The sequence below is a fragment of the Camelus bactrianus genome, chromosome 28 (genome assembly GCF_048773025.1).
Source record: "Camelus bactrianus isolate YW-2024 breed Bactrian camel chromosome 28, ASM4877302v1, whole genome shotgun sequence".
In the NCBI taxonomy this organism is placed as follows: Eukaryota; Metazoa; Chordata; class Mammalia; order Artiodactyla; family Camelidae; genus Camelus; species Camelus bactrianus.
Window position 1 is genome coordinate 18,280,691 of NC_133566.1, and position 22,354 is coordinate 18,303,044.

General features: G+C 49.5%; 1 pseudogene; it reads left to right on the top strand.

Annotated features, from left to right (window-relative positions):
* The first annotated feature begins 1,389 nt into the window (after nucleotides 1–1,389).
* LOC123618070 (mitoregulin-like) lies at nucleotides 1,390–3,502 on the top strand (annotated as a pseudogene).
* Nucleotides 3,503–22,354: the final 18,852 nt, after the last annotated feature.

The window sequence follows — 22,354 nt, forward strand, 5'->3', positions numbered from 1 at the left end:
TGTGTGGCCTGCCAGGTGTATTATGCGCATCAGATTTGCTTGGCTTAGTCGGGGACTCGGCAAGACTTCAGGGCTTGGTTTAAATTGCCTTTTTACGTCTTAGCCATCATCAGCCTAGAGTCTACTTCGTGTTTTTGCCCTTCCTTCTGGTTTTGAGTAATCTAATCCAGTAATATTTGAGTTTTGGAGTCAGTGACTTAGACTCACTGCTTTTCATAGACTGCATCTCAGTGCCTGTTCATTCCAAAAGAAGTGTGTGTCCAGTACATGTGATCTGTCAAGTGCTGTAAGAAATGCAGGATTAACAGATGAATAAGACGCATTTCCCTTCATCAAGCTTACAGCCTAGAAGGGGCCCAGAAAAGCATCATGCTTGCAAATCAGTAAACAGTGTCCGCATTCAAGATCGAATCAGGACCGACAGGGGAGCAGGGCTCAGGGCAACGCATGGTGTGGGGGGACTGAGAAAGATCAGGAGATTCTCTAAGCCAACTGGTGAGGGTGCGGTGGTGGCGGGAGGGTTGTGCAGAATTAACACTTAGCCTTCTCTCCATTTAATAAAGAGAGACAATTAGGCTGATGTTAAATTAGATGATTCTCACTGTATTTGATTGAGTGCATTCAGGAGACAGGAGAAAGGAAGTTCTGGTTGTAAATCTCAAGTCTAGATTCCTGCCTCCTTTTCCCATTTGTGCCAGAACTTCTATTAAATACCTTCATGTTATTTAGGCTCTGAGCTGGCCACCTCATTTAGGCATCCATCCATCCACACACCCATCCGTCCGCTCAATCCTCCACCATTCATCCCCGTATCAAGTCACATTTTGCATCTGTAACGGTCTACACACTGGCCGTATGGACTTCCTCCCACACCAAGAACTTAGTGTTGGTACTGGGTTGAGCTGCACCCAGGGCAGTGGATGACCGTTCACTCTGAATTACAAGCATGAATTTTCCTTGTCTGGGTCTTCTACCAAACTCATGCTCACAACACAGCCCATAAAGCGTACATAAGGTGGAAAGACGGGCAAAGCGGACACCAGCGTAAACACCACACAACGTGAGAGACAGAAGGTCACCCGTGGAACCGTTGGAGACCTCAGCCCCCCTTTCTCCCAGCGGGGGGGACCACATTCCTGAATTCCGGGTTCGTCATTCCTTTTACTTTTCTTTGTAAGTTGGCTTCAAATCTATGCATTCCAAACAGTAGATTGTTCACTATTTCCTATTTTTGAACTGTATACAAGCAGTGTCATGCCATGTGTATATTCCTGGGCAGCTGAGGTTTTTTTTTCTCATTTTGCTCAGTCAATGTTGGGAGGTGCGTGTGTGTGTTGATGTTCGCACCTGCATGGTTTTCATGGCTGTATTCTATTCCTGTGCAGGACGATGTCGCAGGTTACTCATCGATTTCCCTATTGATGTACATTTGCTCTGCTGACTTGTTTCCAGTCTATTTTTCTATTTCAGTAATGCTGCTGCAGACATTCTTTTCAATTTCTCTCTCGCTGCGTGGGCCAGGTGTTTTTTGTCGGACTGTACCTAGGAGTATGACTTCAGGGTCACAGGGAATGCATATCTTCAACTGTCATGGATGATGCTAAATTTATTCGCAATGTGGCTGTGTCAACTTACATCCCTACCAGCAGGGAGAGTTTGCTCGCTTCACTTTTTTTTTTCTAACCAACACTTGGTATTACCAGACTTCTAAATTTTGAGGTGCAAAATTGTTTCTCATTGTTGTTTTAATTTCAGTTTTCTTGATGACCAGTGAGGTTGAGTGAATATTTGTGTTTATTGGCAACTTGTGTTTCCTCTTCTATAAAATGACTATTCGTGATTTCTCTCGACTATTTTTGTCAAATTGTTAGTCTTTGTCTCACTGATTTGCAAAAAAATTATGTTCTGAAAAATCGGTTGTTGATTATGTGTTGCAAATATTTTCTCCCAGTTCGTGACTTGTCTTTTCATTTTCTTTATAGTGTGTTTTGTTGAACCCACGTTCTTAACTTCATCATAGTCAAAGCTAACCATCTTTTCTTTATGAGCTTTTTTTTCATATTGTTTTCAAATAAAAGTATTTCCTATCCTGAGGTCATAAAAATATCCCCCCCCCAGTTTCTTCTAAAGTTTTAAATTTTACTTCTCACATTTAAGTTATTAAGCTGTCTTAAATTGATTGTGTATATGCTGTGAAGTAGAATTCCAATTTAGTTTTTCTTTATGGTTAACCAGTTGTCCCAGCAAGATTTGTTGAAGAGTCTATTACTTCTGTGTTGATCTGCAACCACTTGTGTTCCATTTTAAGTGGTGTCCGTCTACACGCAGAGCTGCTCTGGTTCTGTAGTCCATATCACTGGATATTTTGTCTATTTCAGCCCTGCTGATGGTCTAGAAGATTCAGTGAAGCTTTCGAGTCAATGTACTATGACAAGGAACCCCAAATAATTCATCTGGTTCACTAAGACGTTTCTTTACAGGGGTGGTAGAGTGAAAAGAACATGGGACTTTAAGAAAAGAGCCACATCCCCAGCTCTGACACTTGTTTGTATGACTTTGGGCACATTCTTAATTTTTTTTTTCCTGAGCCCCAGTCTCCTCATATATTAAGTGGGAATACTAATTTCAAATCTAGAAGCTTCCTTGAGGATTAGATTTAATTTTGCATTAAAATTTTTTTGAATTTTTTTTGTGTGTGTGTGTGTGTGGGAGGTAATTAGGTTTATTTTTCTTTATTTAGTAGAGGTACTGGGGATTGAACCCAGGACTTCATGCATGAGAAGCATGCACACGGGCTGGTCTGGGACTGGAAGTTGGCTCTGGGAGTCTGAGACTCACTCAGGTTCACAGAGCAAGTGAGGTTGTAGGAACTCAGACTCAGGTTGGCCAACTTGAACTCTCTTATTACTACACAATGGTGGCTTTCCCTGTATGTCCTGGGCAGGTTTCAAATATGTTGTTCCATCGTTCTCACACCTATGAGGCACACCTGTAGGTCAGATCACACAGTTCAATTTGAGGTTCTGAAAATTTCATCATGAACTGAGCTCAGATTTCTAGCAGTAACTGCCAAACTCTCCTAACTCTGAAAAATGAAAGTAGCTTTCAAAGCATCATTTGTATACAGATAGAAATATTTTCTAATGGGCTCCCCCTCATGCATTTGCTATAAAGTTCTAGCTAGGACCAGGGTCCCCCAGGGGTCTACTGATTTGGGGACAATGATGAGACTGGTTAGATACCTGTTCACATGACAAGGTAGCACCAGGAGATCCAGGCCAGGTTTTAGTAACCACAAGGTGTGGCCTGGGTGCTGCATGCCTGGCAGCTGGTGGTGGATGTGTCGGAGAGGATGCTACAGCTGCCCATGCGGGTGGCCTTCCCCTCCAGAATGCACATGGGCTGGCAGGTGAGCCGGCCGCAGTGATGCTACCTGGACTGGAGGAAGCAGAGGCTGCAGGACAACCTAGCAGTGACACAGAAGAAGCTGGACCTGGTCTGAAATTCCTGTGCCATCAGTCCCCAGTGGCCTGAGAGTGGCCACCTTGCTTTGTCTGTGTGAGGCTTCTGTCGAAGCCAGGCTCACGTCATCCTCTCTGCCCACAGTGCCGGGCTCTACCCAGAACTGCTTGTTGAAGATTGATATAGAGAACTGGTCAGGGAAAAGAAAAAGGATGTGGCCTGGGTCTCCAGGGACTTGAGTCCTACCCAGGCAACACCTTGAGACTAGCATTCTGGGAGGAAAGAGAGTTTTGCAGGTGCCTAAAAGAATTCCAGGTTTCTGAGGCTCTCCTTAGCAGGTGTGAGTGAATCTTTGATATCAACTTTAAGTAATTTCTGAGGCTTTATAATTCTTCTTACAGAAAAGTATTCCCCACGGAAATAAATCCGAGTTCTCTTCCAGCTCTTCTGAGAGGGTTTTCCAGCCCTTCTAGTAACAAGACTTGACTTGACCCAAATACATTCACTAGTGCCAAGGTTTCTCTGTTTCTGTCACTGCTTCTCCGCCATGCTTGGACACATGAAGAATTCTGGCTTAACGCTCTGCAGGGACCTTCCCAGGCTACCCACTTCCGTGGAGTCCCTCCATTTCCTATGGTCTTTGAGCAGACCCTTCACTCTTTGGTCACATCATGCTAGGCATGGCCACTGTCCTGATTCATGTCCGTCCTGTGCTTCCACCCTGTCTCTGGCCACATAAGACTCCTGCCCTGAGTCACCTACTGATTCTCTGACCCAGTGGCACTCACTAAGCTTAGAGGAATCAATGGATGGATTCTCATTTCTCAGGACACAGAAGAGTGGAGCTGGGTTCCTCTAGACTGGTGCAAACTTAGGCTGTCTCCCCTGATGCTCTTGGTGCTTCCAAACTTTGTATCCATTTCTCATTGACCCCTTTTCTACAATTGTGTAGTCAACCTTCTCTGCTCTCCTTAACCTCTAACCCTTCACTTGCTTCCCTTTTAGGGCAGGGTATTGATTCACACCTTCTGGAACTCTCTGGTACACAGAGCAATAGGCTGCAGTAATAAGGTCCAAAAAAAGGGATTAGGATTAAGAAAATCCTGGACCTTGGGAAAGTCACTTATCCTTTATAAGTCTCCATTGTTTTACAGGTAAACTAGAAATAGTGATACCTCCCTCTTAGGGTTGGTGTGCAATCCAGTGAGATGACGAGTATGAAAAGGTTTTGCCCTCCGAAAGCACCAAGTGAGGGTTACTCCCAGCGCCCCTTCTCTGAACCTTCAGACCTTCAGGTATTTCCATCTCTACTAGCAAAGCGCTCTTTTACCTCCCATCTGGCCTGCTTCCTCCATCTTACTCTGGTTCCAGCAACTTCAACCTTTCCCTCTTCATTCACTCTCTCCTCTCGACTGAAAAACACCCCATTCCCACTTCCATAGCTTACAAACAATGCTTTCCCGGACCCTGCTGCCTGCCCCGCCTCCCACCAGCCACTGGTCTCCTCCTTTTCCTTTTGTTGTGTGAAGTCCCGTTGCCTGCTCTTTCCGTAATCCTGCATTTCTCCCCAGCTGCTCTCCCCAAGCCTGAGGATTTGTCCATCTTTTCAGTTCTTATCCTCCTTGACCCCTCTGCAAAATCTCACATCGCAAGCTCCCCTCCTGCTTCTTTAAACTCCTTCTTCTCTTAGTTTTCACAGCACTTTAAACTTTTACTAGAACGTGCCCTTCCTGCAGCTGTCCCAGCTCGTTACCACCTCACTGTTTCCTGTCTCCTTTTTTGACTCAGCATCACCCTTGTCCCCTCTAAGTGGCTTTTCCCTAAGCCTAGGTACCTGCCGTCTGCTCCACGCCAAACAGGAAATCATCGTCTCGTTTTATTCTTTGCTGGTGGAACCAAACCTGCGGTATTGTGTTTACTTCTAGGTATCACCTCCTATGAGAATTATTAGACACTCAGGCTTATTCAGCAGGGTGACCAAGATGGTGAGGGGGCTACAAACAGCTCATCTTCCAGAACACTTGAGAGGATGGATATTTTTAACCTTCAAGAGAGAAAATTCAGAGGGGGCATACTCTATGCTGCCGCAAAACCTTTGAAAGGATGTAGAAAAGAGTTTCCCTTTACTGACTTGGATCCCTACAGAAAACGGACAGACATTGAAGTCAGGTAGACACGGAACCAGTAGCAAGCCATGCCTTCCAGCTTTGTGAAGGCGTTGAGCACAGAATCTGCCGTCAGATGGGTTCAAATCCCAGTTCTAACGCTTAGCTCTACGACCCTGAGAAGGCAATTTCTTTTCTCGGTCCCTTCGTTTCATCATCTGTAAAATGAGGGTAGTTAATGATAGTCATTGTCATACAGATTTATTAGTCCTTGTATGAGTATTGCATAGGGATGTGGATGCAATCATGCCCGGTGGTGACTCACAATCTAGTGGAAAAGTGAGAAACGCGTGTGGGTAATTAAAATACCAAGCAGATCACTGAGATGGAGACACCAAATATGATGGGAAGGGGAAGATCACACTGACTGAGGGAATCAGGAAGGACTGCTTGGAGGAGACTGACACAGTGCGGCTTAAGAGCTGGGATGAGAGAAGGCAGGAATTGCTCAAAACTGGCAAACACTTCACCAAATCGCACCTCCCTTGGCAGCCTTTGGTATGAAGCCAACCTAAAATGTTTGTCCTTCTAAAAACTGCAGCATATACCTCCTGCCGCCAGTCATCTTTTCATATCAGGGATGGGGTTTTTCAGCCTACTCTGCAAATTAAGCTATATTCCAGTCGGACCTGAGCCCAAGAGCCAAACGTTTGATCCAAGAGGCAGATGGTGGAAGCCTAGAGGAGAGGCCTGAGAGAGGGATGCTGGAGAGCATGCCTACTGACTGGAAGCCAGCCAGAGGGAGGAGGAGGTCCAGAGCAGGCGAGGTGTCCTTGACCTGGACATTGGTGAACAGGCACACAGGTGTCCCTTTATGTCAAATGTCTGGGGCAGAGTCATGTGGACAGTGGGCCTCCCATGAATGAGTGAGTGAATGAGTGAATAAATGAACATACAGCACCATGTAGACTCTCATATATGTTATAGTATATTTTTCTATATAATCTGGGTCAATGAGACGTGCAGACATCAGAACAACCTGTGGTTCTCACTTGCCGCTTTCTGATGAAGCGCTCGGCAATCCACGTACATTGTTGAATGTCTAAGAAAATAATTTCTTTGCCTTCTGATGCTGTAAAATATTATTTGGATTAAAAGGGCAGGAACACATTGATGGATCTGAAAGTTTTTTTCTTTTGGCTTGGAGATGACAGGGCAATCCATCAGACCACTTCCTCGGCTCCCTGTGACATTTCAAGCTCAAATGTTATAGCTTTCTTCTTTTTTCTTTTCTCTTTTTTTTTCACCCCCCTGGCTCTCTATTGAACTGTGCCTCTAGGAAATGCATCCTGTAGATGTGGCTTCTTTGACACTTGTCATGAGGCAGGCGCTCAATGGAGGCACATCATTATGGCTGGGAATACTCAGACTAACTTAGCAGGTGGTGCTAGAGTTGAGGTAACTCTTTAATGTACCTGTGATTCTGTCCCTGTCTGTGCCCTAGAGCTTCCAGCAAGCAATTCTTATGAAACAGAGCAGGCATTAGACAATGACTCAGGATGCAGATGCCTGCATAATGTGATTTCAGAAGCTGGATTGGATGCAAAGAGCAAATTCTAGAAGTTGGAATGCTTGGCTTCTTTACCTGTTTCTGCCACCATGCATGCTATGAACTTGGAAAGGCTACTTAACCTCTCCAAGCCGCAGCCTCTGTACCTTTGAAAGAACAAGTAAGTGTAAGAATCAAATGAGATAATGACTGTGGACACATTGTGAAAATACAGAACTTAAGAGCATGATATATACCTTCTGTATTAATTATCTATTGCTTTATAACAAATATTCCCACCACTGAGTGAATTCCAATAGAAATCATTTATTATCTTACATTTTGGGGGGTCAGGAATCTGGGAGTGGCATAATCAGGAAGTTCTGGCTCACAGTCTCTCAAGACACTGTCTAGGGCTGAACTCATCTGAAGGCTTGACTGGGGCTGGGGAGGCTGCTTCCAAGATGGTTTGCCCACGTGGCTATTGGCAGGAGGCTGCAATTCCTTACAATGTAGGCTTCTCTGTAGGACTGCTTGAAGGTCCTCATGACATGGCAGCTGGCTTCCCAGAGCGAGTGATCCGAGGCAGAAGTCACAACATGCTTTGTGAGCCAGGCTCAGAAGCCACAAGTTGTGATTTCCTCAGTATCCTATTGATTGTGTGGGCCAGCCCTTATCAGTCTGGGAGGGGACTTCACAAGAGCATGAATTCTAGGAGAGCAGCTTGGAGGCTGATATCCATAAGGTCTCTCAGTGTGCATGGTTCCTCTGAAAAATGGGGGAAACAGAGGATTGTCTCTAAGGTCTTCATGTTAAAACTTGGTCCAAATAGCTCTCCTTCAAACCTGCGGTGCAGCCATTCTCCTCTCCCATCTAGCTTAGAATTCTTGCCCTTCTTCCCTACTAACATTTCAGTTTCAGTCTCTAATAAGGTTCCTTGGAAGTGGCTGTGCGCTGCCCCTGGGGGAGGTCTCTTGAGCTGGGTTGCACTGGTTTGCATCCGCTCACAGGTGCAGCCCGCTGAAGTTTGCAGGGTGCCACTGCAGTCTCACTTCATGTGACACGGAGCTCCTCTGTAAGGAGGCTCCCGATGTGGGCAGTGAGGGAGAAGGCAGTCAAGGTCTCCAGCTTTGGCGACCTGCCTTGCATTTTGTGTTTTCAAATCACGTTGGTTTCTGGGCTGTCCATTTAATTCTACCAACTCTGAAGGAGACAGAGCTGGCATTGTTTCTTTTATTTGTGGATTGGACAACTGAGGCTTAGATGGTCCTTTGCTGAAATAGGGAACATGGGAGGAGAAGATATTGGATGGTTAAAATGTGGAGTTTGGCTTTGAATATCTTGAGCTTGAGGTGTCTGCGGCGTATGAAGTGAGGTTAATGTACAACCTTGAGGTGAGCTTCCAGATGATTCACTGGGTAAAGAATAAGATCTCATATCCTCATTATTTATCTGCAGGTTTCTCCACTCCTCCCCGCTGTTGTACTGTTTTCTGTCTTCCTGGTCCCAGATGCCCTGGGTTGGTCCCCTCAAGGCCATTCTCCTTAGCCTTGTGGACCCCGCTGGCCTGACGGCATGCGGCCCAAGGGCCCTGCAGGGCGACTGAGGGATGCTTTCTAGTGGGGAGGCTTCCTTCTCTTTTTAAATTATTTTGTGGGGTGGGGGCAGGTAATTAGGCTTATTTAGTTAGTTATTTTTAATGGAGGTACTGGTGATTGAACCCAAGACCTCATGCATGTGAAGCATACACTCCACCTCTGAGCTAGACCCTCTCCCTCTAGTGGGGAGGGCTCTGACTGAGGGGTCCATGAGCCCCTTCAAAAGAGAGGCAGGGAGAAGCTTCACCATCCTTCAGCAAAAGCAGAATTTTCAAAACATAGCCCATCCCTCCAAATGGACCGCCATGTTCTATCTCTGTAAGGTCCTGGGGCCTGGGTCTGCCTCTACCAAGAGTTAGCCGTGATGTGAGAGGTCACAGGTCACGGCACCGTGGGACCAACTCCCTCAGAGCTGGTGTCAGCTCCTGCCCTTTGCTGGAGCCCCCCATCCCTGTCCAAGCTGTCCCCACCCTACTAACCCCGGCTTAGACCACGGACCCCAGCAGACTCTGCTCTCCCCTGGCTTCAGAGCCATTCAGCGGATCAGCAGAAGCAGGGTTCCCTGAGGCCCCACGTGTCCAGTCCCACAGACCCTTCGAGCAGCTGCGTCCCCACCCTTATCTTCCCTCTGCCTCCACGGAAACCTGAGAAAGACGGAAAGGGGGAAGTGGCCGGGTTTCCCAACACAAATAACCCCGCGGAGCTTTCCCAGCGGTGACCCTTCGCCTCTTGTGTCAGCCTCAGGCTGAAGGAGGAAGGAAATAGACCTTCTATTGAGTATTTTTCTTCCCCTGTCAAGAAGATCAGAGGGGCTGAGACGAGGCAAGAAAAGGAGTCAAAAGCAGCTTGTTACCTCCTCTGGCAGGATTCGTGTCGCTCTCCCCTCCTGTCCTGAGCTCTGAGTAAACAAACTCCCCAGCTGAGGAAGGCCCCCCGGCCCCGCTCCAGCCAGGCCATAAATAAGAGCCCTCAGCCTTTCGCTCCCGGAGCTGAGAGGGCACCTCCGAGTGGAACATTTGATAGCGGGGGAGGGCGAGGGGAGAGCGCCCGTGTTAATTGAATCCCAATTTCCTTCTCCCAGGCCCACTCTTATCTTTTTAATTATACAAGGCCTTTCATCTTCCCCAGGACTTGTCTGTGTCATTACTGCGTGATCCTGATTAGAGATAGAGGTCTGCTCAGGGGTAATGGGAGCCGGGAGCAGAGGCCTTCGGAAACTTAATTTTTTTTTTTTTTTTTTTTTTGCTTTTGAAAACACTCAGAGTCACCCAGGGCACATCCAGGTGAGGCGGGAGATGCTCGGGGCTCCTCTCAGCTCTTGGGTCATCTCCCCTCTCCGACTATCTGTGTATGAGGCGGTCAACTCAGAGGTTAGGGACAAGGCTTCTCATGGCCACCAGCTGCTGTTGGGGCCTGGCAGCTAAGGGGCAGGTGGGCCACTTTCAAAGTAAATGGTTCAGGGGGAACATCAGCCCAAGCGCACTCACAGGATGCGGGGCACCAAAGCCAGAGCCCACAGAGAACTGGGGTTGCCTGTACTTCCTAAGCGCTGGGGTATACACTGGGTGCTGGTGCATACACTGGGTGCTGTGCATGGAGATGAGTTCTCAGGGGCTTTCCGTCACATCGCAAAGATGCATTATCTCCATCCAGGGGACCATGGCTCGGGGCCCACAAGCATTAGCTCTCTTCCGCCCCCGCCCTCCCAGCTGCCCTGTCAAATGGCTAATGAGTTGTAAGCCAATACTTAGGGGTGCAAAGGACATGTCCTATTTGAATGGATTTGGCTCAAATTCTGTGTTCCATCAAAGCTGGCTAAATAAACGTTTTAAACACGGGTTCTGAGAGCCGTGCAACTTAAAACGTGAATTCACAAGTATTTATGGAGCCATTATAGCTCCTCGTTCAAAGCTTTAAATTCTACTGGAGTCTATCTTTCTGGGCCTCATGGTGCCCTTCAGGGTCCCTTCACCAAGGCAGTCTGGTGTGTCACCTGCCATGCTGGCGCCTGGATGTGCAGGAAGATGGGTGAGGCTGGATCCCCATGAGAAGCCTAGTGCTCAACTGGGGAACAAGAAACATTTTGTTAGTTTAAAAAAAATTACATAAATATTTATAAATAAGCATTCATATATAAGGCAATATATGTTGTATTATATATATTTTACAACTGTGTGTGTACCTACATACACAACTATATAAATGTACATACATATATATGTATGGATGTGCACATGTGTATGTGTGTGTAGAGACAGACAGAGAAGGAGAGATTGTTACCTTCAGAGAAGTCAGTTGTGACGTCAACTGTCTATCTCTATACACGTGCGTAACACACACTCATGGAAATATAAAGTTGAAATCACAGCTGACTTCTTTGAAGAAAGGAATCCACACGCAGCATCATCAGGAACTATCCCCCTGGGGTGTGCGTTCACACAGGTTCCGCAGTGGGTCCCATGTCTCCCCAGCTCACCGCTTCACACAGCCACCCTAGAGGGTCTGAAGGTGGCCTGGCTGTTGCTGATGAAGGCTGCGTAACTGGAAGGTTTGGGAGTCAGGACTTCAGCCCAGGTCCAACCACAGAACTTGGCCCCCCCTTCCCTTAAGCCCCACGGCCAAAACTCCCCTCTTTGCATGAATCTAGAGCTTGCTTCTGACAGTGTGCAGTTTTGGTCACAGGCTCCCGTGAGACCCAACGAACCTGGACTTGGTCCAGAGAAGTGCAATTAAAATTCTCAAGGGGAGGGAGAGCCTTCTGTTGGAAGAGAGACTTAAAAAAAAAAAAAAAAAAAAAGAACAACAGTAAAGTCTGGAAAGAGGAAGCATAAGCAGGGAAGTGATGGAGTCTGTGGGGTAGTGGAGGGGACGGAGCGGGAGGAGATCGGTGCTCCTGCCAAAGGCACACTCACTGAAGCTTGGAAGCAGCCGTTTTGGGACAAACGACAAGAAAGTTCTACTTAACACGTTCCATAGGTTTGCTGCCTGCTGTGTGACCCCAAGAGATGGCACAGGCTCAAAATATAAACAGCTTCCAGGCCGATGGATGTACTGCTATGTGTTCCCAACAGAACACTCAGTTTCTCACCGTCTAACTCAGGCTCCCTCAGTTTCTAATGGTCTAGACCAGGACTTGGCCGACTTTTCCTGTAACAGAGCAGATAGTAATTATTTTTGGCTTGGTGGCCACTTTGTCACAATTACTCAACTTTGCCATTGCCATTGTAGTGCGAGAGCAGCTGTAGATAATGTGGGCATGACCATGTGCTAATAAAACTTTATTTACAAAACAGGCACCAGGCTGAGTTTGACCTGTGAACTGTTGTCGGCCAGCCCTGGGTCTCAATCAATTCCTAGTGGGGTTGAATCATGCAACTTAAAACTGGGAGATTGTTTTGGGGGCTCACACCCTCTTTACAAAGCAGGAGAGTGCCATCCAAAGATGTCAAATGAGCTCCCCAAAGTCAGACGGCTAGATCCCCAGAATGAGCTATTAGGCTTGTTCTGTTGTTCTAGGGGAATATTTAGATCCTCTGGAGATGACTGTATGGAGTTTGGCAACGAAGTATTCTCCTGCTGGATAAAATGGTCCCATCTGGCATTTCTGACTTTCATAAATATGTACTGGTGGTCGAAGACTGCCTTTTCCTGGAGAATGTTTCAGGTGTAGGAGGATTTGGAAATATAGCTTACCTTAAGAAAACTAAAGGCTACTTCAAATTCTTGGAAATCTGAAAACAAGAAAGCTACTGCTCCCCCTACCCGCCCCAATCCCCTTGTGTTGAGATGGGAGCCGTCACAGCCTTTAATAGACCCGCGTCTATAAATGGAGGTTGCACGCTGGCCTTCTAACACAATGGGTGTTCCCCGTGGGGCCTGTGCCCTGAGAGCGTTCAGTTCGCACGTTTGGGCCAGACTTTCCTCAAAACAACCCGTGGCTTTCCAAACTTTGTTGGTGAGAGTCAGGAACTGCTAAAATGAGTTGACACTCAGGGCCCTTATGGAGAAGAGGTGCTTGCGTGTGTGTGTGCCTGCACTGGTGTACACATGTGTGTGCACATGTGTGTGCAGCTGGTGAGGGGAGGGAGGGAAAGGAGCAGTGGCTCATCAGTGCTCAGAAAGTTCTAAGCACTATAACATTTGTGGCTTGTTTTTTTTTTTTTTCTGGGACCCACTGAAAGTCTCTCATGAAAATAAGAACTCGCTTGCTCAAGTAACCCTCTAAAAGTCCAAAGATTTGGTAGGAGGCAGATGTATCGCTGTCCCAGGTTTGATGCCTAGAGCTTTTGATGGCAGACTCAGTATTGCCCTCTGTGAACGGGAAATGGGCCATATGATTTTTGACACCTTAGCCAAATGGCTGCAGGTGCGTAAGGCAGCAAAGGTCGGGGGAGAAAAATCAGGTGCTTTACATTTGGATGATTTGCCTTTGAGGGTAGCGTCATGCTTCAGGGACAGTAAAGAAATCTGTTCTACAAACTTTCAAAGGGAGCCCATCAGCTGGAGTTCTGATCCACACAGGTGTGCCCCGATGCTGGGTGATGGAGGCTCACTGGAAGCTGAGAATCCAGCCATGTTCCAGCCACTCGCTGAGCAACTCCTCTCCCGGAGACGTCTCCACCCTAAGGCTTCACGAACTGTAGGGGGAAAGCTCTGCAACAAATTGCAAGCTTTCCTTCCTCTTTCTTGATCCCCAGAAGGGATGCAGGCGGAGCACATAAACAGGTGACTGGAGCCTACCTGGCCCCTGCAGAGGGAAAAGGCTCTTTCAAACATGGGCTGAAGAGGCAGGAAGTCCTGGATTCAGCTCCCAGCTCCAGCTGTTCCCAGCTTTAGGCCATTACGGCGGTTATTTTGATGCTAACCCTCAGTCTTGGAGCATCCCAACCACAGCAGGACCACAGTAAGTGTCATTTGCCCTTTTCATCCTCTTGCTTCTCACACTTAACAGCCCCCTTGTTCAACCTCCCACCCAGCGCAGGGCTGGACACTCAGTGACAGGGAGGCGTCCAGCTCGTTGGGAAGCCGGCACTGAGCAGTTCCGGCTGCTAGTCCACCCCGAGTCTATCACCGACTCAGCGCACAGCTGCTCTCCAAACATTCTTAATACTTTTTTTCTGATCATAAAGATGATACATATGCATTGCAGAACATTGGAAAAATATAGGAAAAAATGGATGTAAAAAGAATCACTGATAAGTGTATCATGCAGTGATAAGCAGTTAGTATGTTGGTGCATTTCCTCCTATTTGTGGAAGAAATATGCATGTGTTTTACAAAACTAGAATTGTATTTGACTGTGGGTTTTGTATCCAGCTCGTTCCTCTCACCGACACTGAACATTTCTCACATTGCTAAACAGTCTTTGAAGACGTATGTTTAATGGTTGCCAAGTTTTCTGTGGCATGGATGTATCCCAGTGTGTGCATCCATCTCCTTACTGCTGGATGTTAAAGTTCTTTCTGACTTTCCGATATTATAAGTAATACGGCAGTAAACCATGGTAGGAAAAATCTTTGCCACATTCTAAGCACTTCTCTGAGATAAATTCCTAGTGATGGAAGTCCCGGACCAGAGAGCGTGAGGATTTTTTTTTAGGGGCTTTAGTATTGAAGGCCATACTGTTCTCCAAAAAGGCAGGTCCATTTCTATTGACATGGTGTGTTTCTCAGCACTCTGTTGTCACACTCAGGTGGAAGCAAGCAGTCTCACACACAACCCCCCAGATACTGGAAGACAGCTCTCAAATCTCCTGGATTCTTGCCTCCTCTAAGCAGAACAGCCACTTCCTTAAAAATTCTTCCAAGGCTCCTTTGCGAGAAGCCCATACCTTACCCATACCATTCCACTGATTAGAGAATATTCTGGCTTGTCTTTATGGTCTTAAAAATGAACTACTTAAAACAGACCACAATACACCGAATATAGACTGACCCTTTTTAACCTCCTTTAGTTTGATGCTTATACTTCTGTTAATGCAATCTAAGATTGCATTCGTTTTTTGTTTCGGGTTTTAGCCGGCTTTGGCTCCGGTAAGTTTGTGACATGCTGACGGTCTGTGGTCTCGATGATCTGGTTAGCGGAGTCTCTCCCACTTGATACCAGGGCAGCTGATTTTTTTGAGCCTAAATCCAAGACCTCCCTTTGCCCAGTTCAGTGCCCAAGCCTGTTTAGATGCCAGGGCAGCCCACAGAAAGCAGGTCCTTGGGGCCTCAGCTGTGTTTCCAGAAAACACTGCCCACTGGGCTCCTCCCGGGGCCTCTGTGCAGCCTGTTCCCAGACAGAGGTCAGGAGGAGGTCGTGGGGGTGTTGGGGGGGGGCTGCCTGGCGCCACCCTGGCCAGCCGTCCACTTGCAAGAGTTCTCAAGGGTAACTGGGACCGTGGCTTGAAGCAACTGTGGTGAAGAGCGCGGCTTATCCCTCTGAGAAGGGCTCTTGAGTGGCGCTGGGCGACTCCGCCAGCGGGGCGGGGGCCTCCTGGGGGCCACGGGACTCTGACCGGCTTTGCCTCTCTTCAGCCTCTTGCCAAGTACAAACAGAATACAATTCTTCTGTGAAGCTGGCACTGGACTCAGTTCTACAGGCAGGGCTGAGGTCCACCTTGCCCTCCCATCCCCAGCTGTGACCTGAACCCCGAGGGGCTCTGCACACAGGTGTACGGACGTCCAGGTGTAGGCGTGTGTACTGGAGCATCGTCCAGGTGGGGAGGGCGCTGCCGGTGTGCTTGTCTCCTTAGGCCCTCAGACTCCTCATCCCACGACAAGAATCGTGGCTTCAGAGGCAAGAGCGAGGCCCTGGGAGTCACAGGGCCTGGGACAGGGGCCTTGGGTGTCCTGGGGTGGAGGGTGGATTTGCTCACGGGCATCAAACTGCATTCAATCAGCCTTTCAGTCCCTGTTGATCTGTGTGTGTGTGTGTGTGTGTGTGTGTGTGTGTGTGTGTGTGTGGAGAGGGCGCGGGGTAGACGGCTGGAAGGGACAGCTGCACCGGTGTGGACGGAAAACCCAAATGGGAAGGGGCGGGGTCCACATCCAAGGTGCCCGGCTGTACCGAGAGGGAGGAAACCCCAAGGCCACAGAAAGATGTTGAGATGGTGGGAAAGACGTTGGTGGCGGGTCAGGGAGCCTGAGCTCTCATTCCGGGACCTGGTCACCAAATGCCCTGACTGCAGGCCCCGCGGCATCAAGGCTTCCGGGAGCCCAGGGTCCCAGCAGCTTTTTCATCTTTGGAGTCACCTTGCTTCCCCTCCGCCTACATTCAGCGTTTGGTTCCTACGAGCCGGGATAATGCAACTCTTACTTAACTCAGATCAGTTCAATTCCAACCCATTCGACTCTCTCCCATCAACTACCTCTCTGTCTTTTACGGCAATCATAATTTGCTGTTTTGAAGGAGATAAAGCAGAAAACACAAACATACATTAAAAATAACCCCCCGCCCTTATACTTCATATTTTCAAAATGCTTTCTCATAAAGTATTTCATTACAGACTCAAGCAGCTGGCGTCGTGAAATATGGTCTCCGATGCAGAATCCAATGCAAAGCAAAGGAAAAGAAACCCGAAGAGCACAGACAGGAGTGAGCTGGTCCATCACGCCGGCGGCCCGACTCCCACTAGTCCTGGGCTGCGACCCGGCGCCTGCCTGCGGCCACGGCGAGCTGATATGTTTAGGAATGTCTCCTCTCGCTTCTTCTAAAATTCTCCCTTATTTTGAAATGTCTTCTTTCCATTTGTGTACTTCTTGGAAACCAGATCTTAAAACCTCGGAGCTGGAAGAAGCTCTAAACATCGGCGCTTAGGCCAGTGGTTCTCAAAGTGTGTTCCCCGGGGAAGCAGCATCAGCCCTGCTGGGGAGCTGGTTTGAAATGTGGACACAGGCCCCGCCCCTGACCTGCCGAATTTGAGACTCTGTGTGTGTGTGTGTGTGTGTGTGTGTGTGTGTTTTGCAGGGTGGGGTGGGGTCCTGCCACCTGTGTTTTAACAGCCTTCTAGGTGATGACTCGGGTACCCACCCAAGTCTGGTACCCATTGATCTGGACCCACTTCCAAATTTCTAAATGGAGGCCCTGTGGGCAGAGTGGGCAGAAGGGTCATTTCCTTGCCCCACACACTGTCAGCTCCGGAGCCCAAAAAAGAAGCCTGTTTCCAGGCTCCATTCTGCACACCTTTTCCTGCCCCACGGGCCCCGTGCTGACCTCTGGGTCCCCTCCCCCACAGGGCAGTCCCACCTGCCCTTTTCCCACTCCACATGTGAGTGCTCGGAAGACGAGCCAGGCCAGCGACCAGTGTCCCCAGGACAGCAGACATCAGTGCTTCTGCTAAGGCTCATGGCCCCCGGTCCTGCTGCCCTGGACGGCACGGGGTGTCGAAAGCTACAACCCCTGGGGATGCCTGACTCTGACTCTCGGAATGCACGTTCCCACCTGCCCCTGTGCCTCCTTTGGTCTTCTCCCCCAGACTCCAGCTCCTCCCACTGGCCCAGCACGGAGTCCCCCTGCCCTCCCCTCCAGGCCTCTGGATCGTCACTAGTGTATTATCTTGGGTTATAGGCGCTGGGTATGCCTCCCCCTCTTCAGTTCCTGCCCAAACATAGAATCCAAAAGATGGCCGAGCCCTGGGCCACTTGGTCCTGGAAACCAGCTTTCTTGGGGTGGTTTTGAAAATAAGAAAAAAGTATTCAACACAAAGCTTCAGTCAGGGGATGTTGACCGAGCAGCTGCACTGTGCCAGCCTCTCCATCTGGCCTCGCCTCCCCCGTCAAGGCTTCGGGTCAGTGAGCCTGCCGGCCGACACTCAGGCCCACTTCTGCTCATGTGATGCCTGCATCCATCCGCCCCGCCCCTCCCATCTCCCCTCTTCTCTCTCGACGGCCCCACCGCCGTGCCGTGTGGTCTGTGGGTCAGCCCTCGTGGGACGTGGAGAGGTGTTCCTCCCAGGGAGCACCAGCCTGCCCTGGGCAAAGTCACCTGCTGAAAAGGGATGCCAGGGTCGAATTCGGCACCCCGGGAGACTGGAGAAGTTTGAGGGGCAACTCAGGTGAGGAATGTGCTCAAAATGGACATGAGATGATTAAAACTTTGCCCAGATGAAGAGAGAGATCGAAAAGGCATGGCGGGGCCCTTCAGTGGGACATGACCCAGGGTTTTCAGACAGATTCTGTGGCTTTTGAGAGGCAGGGGCTCCGGCAGGTCGGTGAGGTTGATGACGGGCCAGCCTGGACCAGACTCAAGCCAAGAGCACTGGGTGATGGGAGGCCCAGAGTGGTTGGGGAACCAGTGGGGGCAGAGAGATAGTGGGTGGTTGTCAGGGACCCCGGAGGAGGAAGGCTTGGTGGCCAGGGAGAGGGAGCTCGTAGTGTGAGGCCCCTGGACAGATGTTACCCCAGAGATGAAAGCTGGTCAGAAACCATAACTGTAGTGGCACCGTTCACTGAACCCAGGCATCAGGTTACCCTGTGATGAGCCCTGGATGTGTGTTTTCTCATTTATCCCTCACGACAATTTTTCAGCACCTGTAATGTGCCAGGTCCCACCTGAGGTCCTTTCACATCCCCGCTGCCATGTAGTCCACCTGACCGCATCCTGGGTGACAGATGTGGAAAGGGAGGAACAGAAATGGTGGTGACTTGCCAGGGGCCCACGGCCAGCAGAGAGCTGAGCTGGTCCTATATTCCGGCCCCTCCCACTGAAGAGCCACAGCTCTTTTGAAAATGTCTCATCTTGTTCTTTTGCTCAGAAAAGCTAGTGAGAGTGACAGCCAGGGCAGCCTAAGGCAGGTGCCACTGGGGACCCAAACTTCTGGTTCCCCCTGGAACCGGTACAGGAGAAAGAGAAGAAGGAGGCAGAGAACTGGCACTTGTCCCAGAAGGCGCCCGGCAGCGTCCCTCCCTGTTCTCCTGAACCCCCTTTGTCGCAAGTGTGGCATCATAGAGGGCTCACCCGATCGCGCTCTGAAGCTAACATGCTGCTGCCTCTTAGCTAGATGCCCCCAGATGAGCCTCGTGTGTATCTGTGGGTAGCAACTCGTGCCCAGGGGGACTTGCAGAGCTGCCAGGAGGGCCAAAGGAGAGAGCAGCTGCTTAAGGGTGTGACTAAGGTCAGGTCCAATGAAGGGGGATTCTGCCATCGCACAGGTGTGGGGGCCAGAGTGATGACAAACCAAAGGCGAGCTCCCAGTGACATCACAGCAATAACTAAAGGGTGACGAACGCCACAACTCATGACTCCCTCGAGTCATCTGTTACTCTTGGGGCCACCCTCTCCTCTTAGTCCTAACACCCACAGTCGCAGTTCCCGTCAATACTGCTTTGATGCAGTTGAGTAGATTTCAACTGGGGTCGAACAATCGCCCATAGATGGGGGTCCTAGAGAGATGGTCCTTTTCTGCAGCTGAAGCCAGCCTGATGTCGCTCTGGGGGCAAGACTGGAGCCTCCTTGCCTTTGCTGGCTGACACTCAAAGACTTCTGGAAGAAACCTCACCTCTGCCCCTTGTAGCAAGACTTCCGATGACTTGGGGGACCGCAGGTGTACACATCTGGCAGGGGGAGAGCGGTTACATCTTGCAGAAGCTGGCAATTTAGTCACGTAGAGGAGAGAGGCTTTCTCGACAGACATGCTCTCCCCGGGTTCCATGCAGCGGTTTGGAGCGGCCTGACGTTTTACCTGGCTGTCGGGCTCCCTTGGCTCTTGGCCTGATCTTCCTTGTCCTCTGATTTCCCAAGAAGAATGTCCATTCTGGTCCCAGCTCCTCCTCTGCAGGGCATCTGGGTCCCTCGCTGGGGTCCTGAGCAGAAACAGAGGGGAGCTTGACTTAGAAGACCTGCTGTGGACCGTCCACGTGACCTGAGGCAAGTAAGTGCCTTCCCTCTTGAGTCGGAGTTCACTCAGCTGTGAAAGGGGAATAGAAGTGGTCACCCAGTCGGCGTCAGGGCCAAATTGGCGTCATCCCCCCAACCTTCTTAACCGAGTGCACGCTGGCCCCGGACAGCGTGTTGCGCCAGGCACTCTGTGTGAGTACCTACTTTCACCCTCACAGTTCTGAGATAGATGCTGGCAATCCTTTCACTTTTTAAAGTGAGGACATGTATTGCAAAATGCTTAAATAACTTGCCTAAAGTGATGGAGCCGGAGTTTGGACGTAGGCAGGCTAGCTTTAGGGCCTGAACTCGGTCAGCCTCAGTAGCTTCTTCCTGGGTAGCTGGCCTCCTCTGATCCGCAGTCACTGTTAAATCTTTTTTCTCTGTGTCTTCTCTCCTCCATTTCAGTGACTGGATTCACCTTTGGTTAACATTTGTCCAGATTCAGAGGAGCAAAGAGGCATCTCTCCCATGCACCAACTCTTAACTCTGAGCAAACTGCTTCCATCCCCCGTGTGCCTGAGCCCACGTTCAACATGGCGAATACCTGGCTCTTTGAGTATCAAATAGCCAGTGAGGGTCACGACTGGGCCTGAGAACAGGAGACGGTGGCTCACGGAATGAACTCAATTTGCGCACTTTCCCAGGGCGTGGGGGAGGAAATGACAGTGACCTGTTGCTTGGGAAATGCTGATGGGTGGCCTGGTATCTTGGGAATGCGCTCAGACAACCAGGGGATGTTTTTCCAGCCTCTCCTTCTCCTCCCCATTCCTGGGACGGGACTTTGGACTTCTCACCCCTCTTTCCAGGCACATAAGAGAAATCTGAGTCCATTGTTTTTCAATGCTCTGGGGGCTGATTTGACAGCAGCGAAGCTCTGGCAGTGTATCTGTATGCACCCGATTCAGTGCGACATACTCAACGCTGTCTAATTACTCTGCAATTCTATGAGGTTGCTCTTACGTGGAGAAACAGATTCAGCGAGGTCAAGAAACTTCCCCAGAACCATAGAGGTAGGAATGAGGAAACTAGGATCCAGACACAGGGTCTGCATTCTTAATCACTAAGTTGCCTTATGATGACTCATCAGAGTCACCCCGGGCATTTCTCCAGCACAGGCTGCACCTCGCAAGATGCGCCCACTCTTGCTTTTCCGTATGGAGCTGGGTTTACGTGTGGTTCCATCACTTGCGGTCGGGCCCTGACCAAGTGGTCCGGCTTCCATTTGCCCACGTGCAACGCCCTTGGCCGTTAGACCCACAAACTCATCTCACAAGGTCTTTTTGTGAACAAATCAAAGGAAGCTGATGAGACACACCAGGCATTCGTCCAGCCCTGTCTATTTTCTGGTGCTAAATACAAGCACAGGAGGTGACATGGGTCTACACCCTGGTCCCCAGGGATTGTAGATTTGGGGGAACTGACAGTATGAACTTGGTCGCCTAAATCCAGGTCAGGTGTCCTGAATGCTAAATACTTAGGAGAGGTGGAGGAGAAGAGAACTCCAGCGCTGGGGCCTATCTGGAAGAGGTGGTCCGAGCTGGGGCTTTGAAAGCCTCTGAAAGGCAGGTAGAAAGATAATGAGGTTCTTCCAGGCCATCGGGCTAAGCGACGTGGGGGCACAGGACGCGGACGTGGTGAGTGTGTGCGGGCGCCGAGTCTGTCTTTCTCTCTGTGGGCTGAGAGGCTAAAGTCAAGCAGTGGCCAGTCTATGAAGGTTTGCAAGCCACGATTGAAGACTTCAACATTCACGTTCTGGTAAGTGGGAAGTTCCTGCTGACTTTGAACTGGGGAGTGACACGATCCCGTCTATTTGAGGAAGACCCTTTTGGGGTTGCCCTTAGCGGGACCGATGAGCCCGAGGCTGGGAGGTGGCTGATGGGGGCATTGCAACAATCCAGGCAGGAGGTGATGAGGGCCTGAGGAGGTGACGAGGGCCTGAGCAAGTGCTGTCTCAGGGGGTGGAGAGGAGGCGAGACATTGTAAAAGGAGAGCGGACAACATTTGGGCAGGGAGGAGGAGGAAAGGGCTTTCTTTGGTCCTAAGTTACTCTCCGCCCCTGCTGCTCACCCCCAGCTCCCCGCACACGCTGTGAGGAAGCCCCAGAGCACAGCCATTGACACGCGGCTCTCTTTGCTGGCCTTCTGACTTTGCTCAGAGCCAGAGTTCCCCTCCTTTCTCTGCTTTCCTACATTTGGATGATTTTCCTTATAATGACTGTCATAGTCATAACGATAATAATTATGGAGGCAATAATACGATTCTGAATGGGCAGAGAGCTTTTCTTCTGAGGATGCTAATCTGTGCGAGTGGGGGTTCCTAGCAGAAATATTATTAGATCTAATTTGGTGGAAGCCAACCCTTAGCTATGTGAGAGGGTGTAGCGGAGAGGGGAGTATTTCTGGCCTCTGCTCCCAAATAAGAACACGTCTCCGGCCTTAGCAAGGGCAAACTATGCGCCTGCTTCCTGGTGGGCATCTCCCGGAGGCAGGTTTGCTGGCGGTGATGGAGAAAGGTGCTTAGGGCTTTATCTCTTCTCCTTGGCTCTGGGACCCCTTCCCCGGGACCTCCAGTGTAAATAACCCCTCCGCTCCAACTCTAGGCTCTCTTACTATTCAACCGCACGGTTAGCGTCTAATAACAATGACACACAATATATCACAGCATTTTATGAATTACAAAGCCTGCTTGAATTCATGACTTCGTTTAATTCTCACGACCGCAGAGACGAGTGTTATCATCATTCCCACTTTACAGACGTGTTTGTTTGGTCAACACGCGTG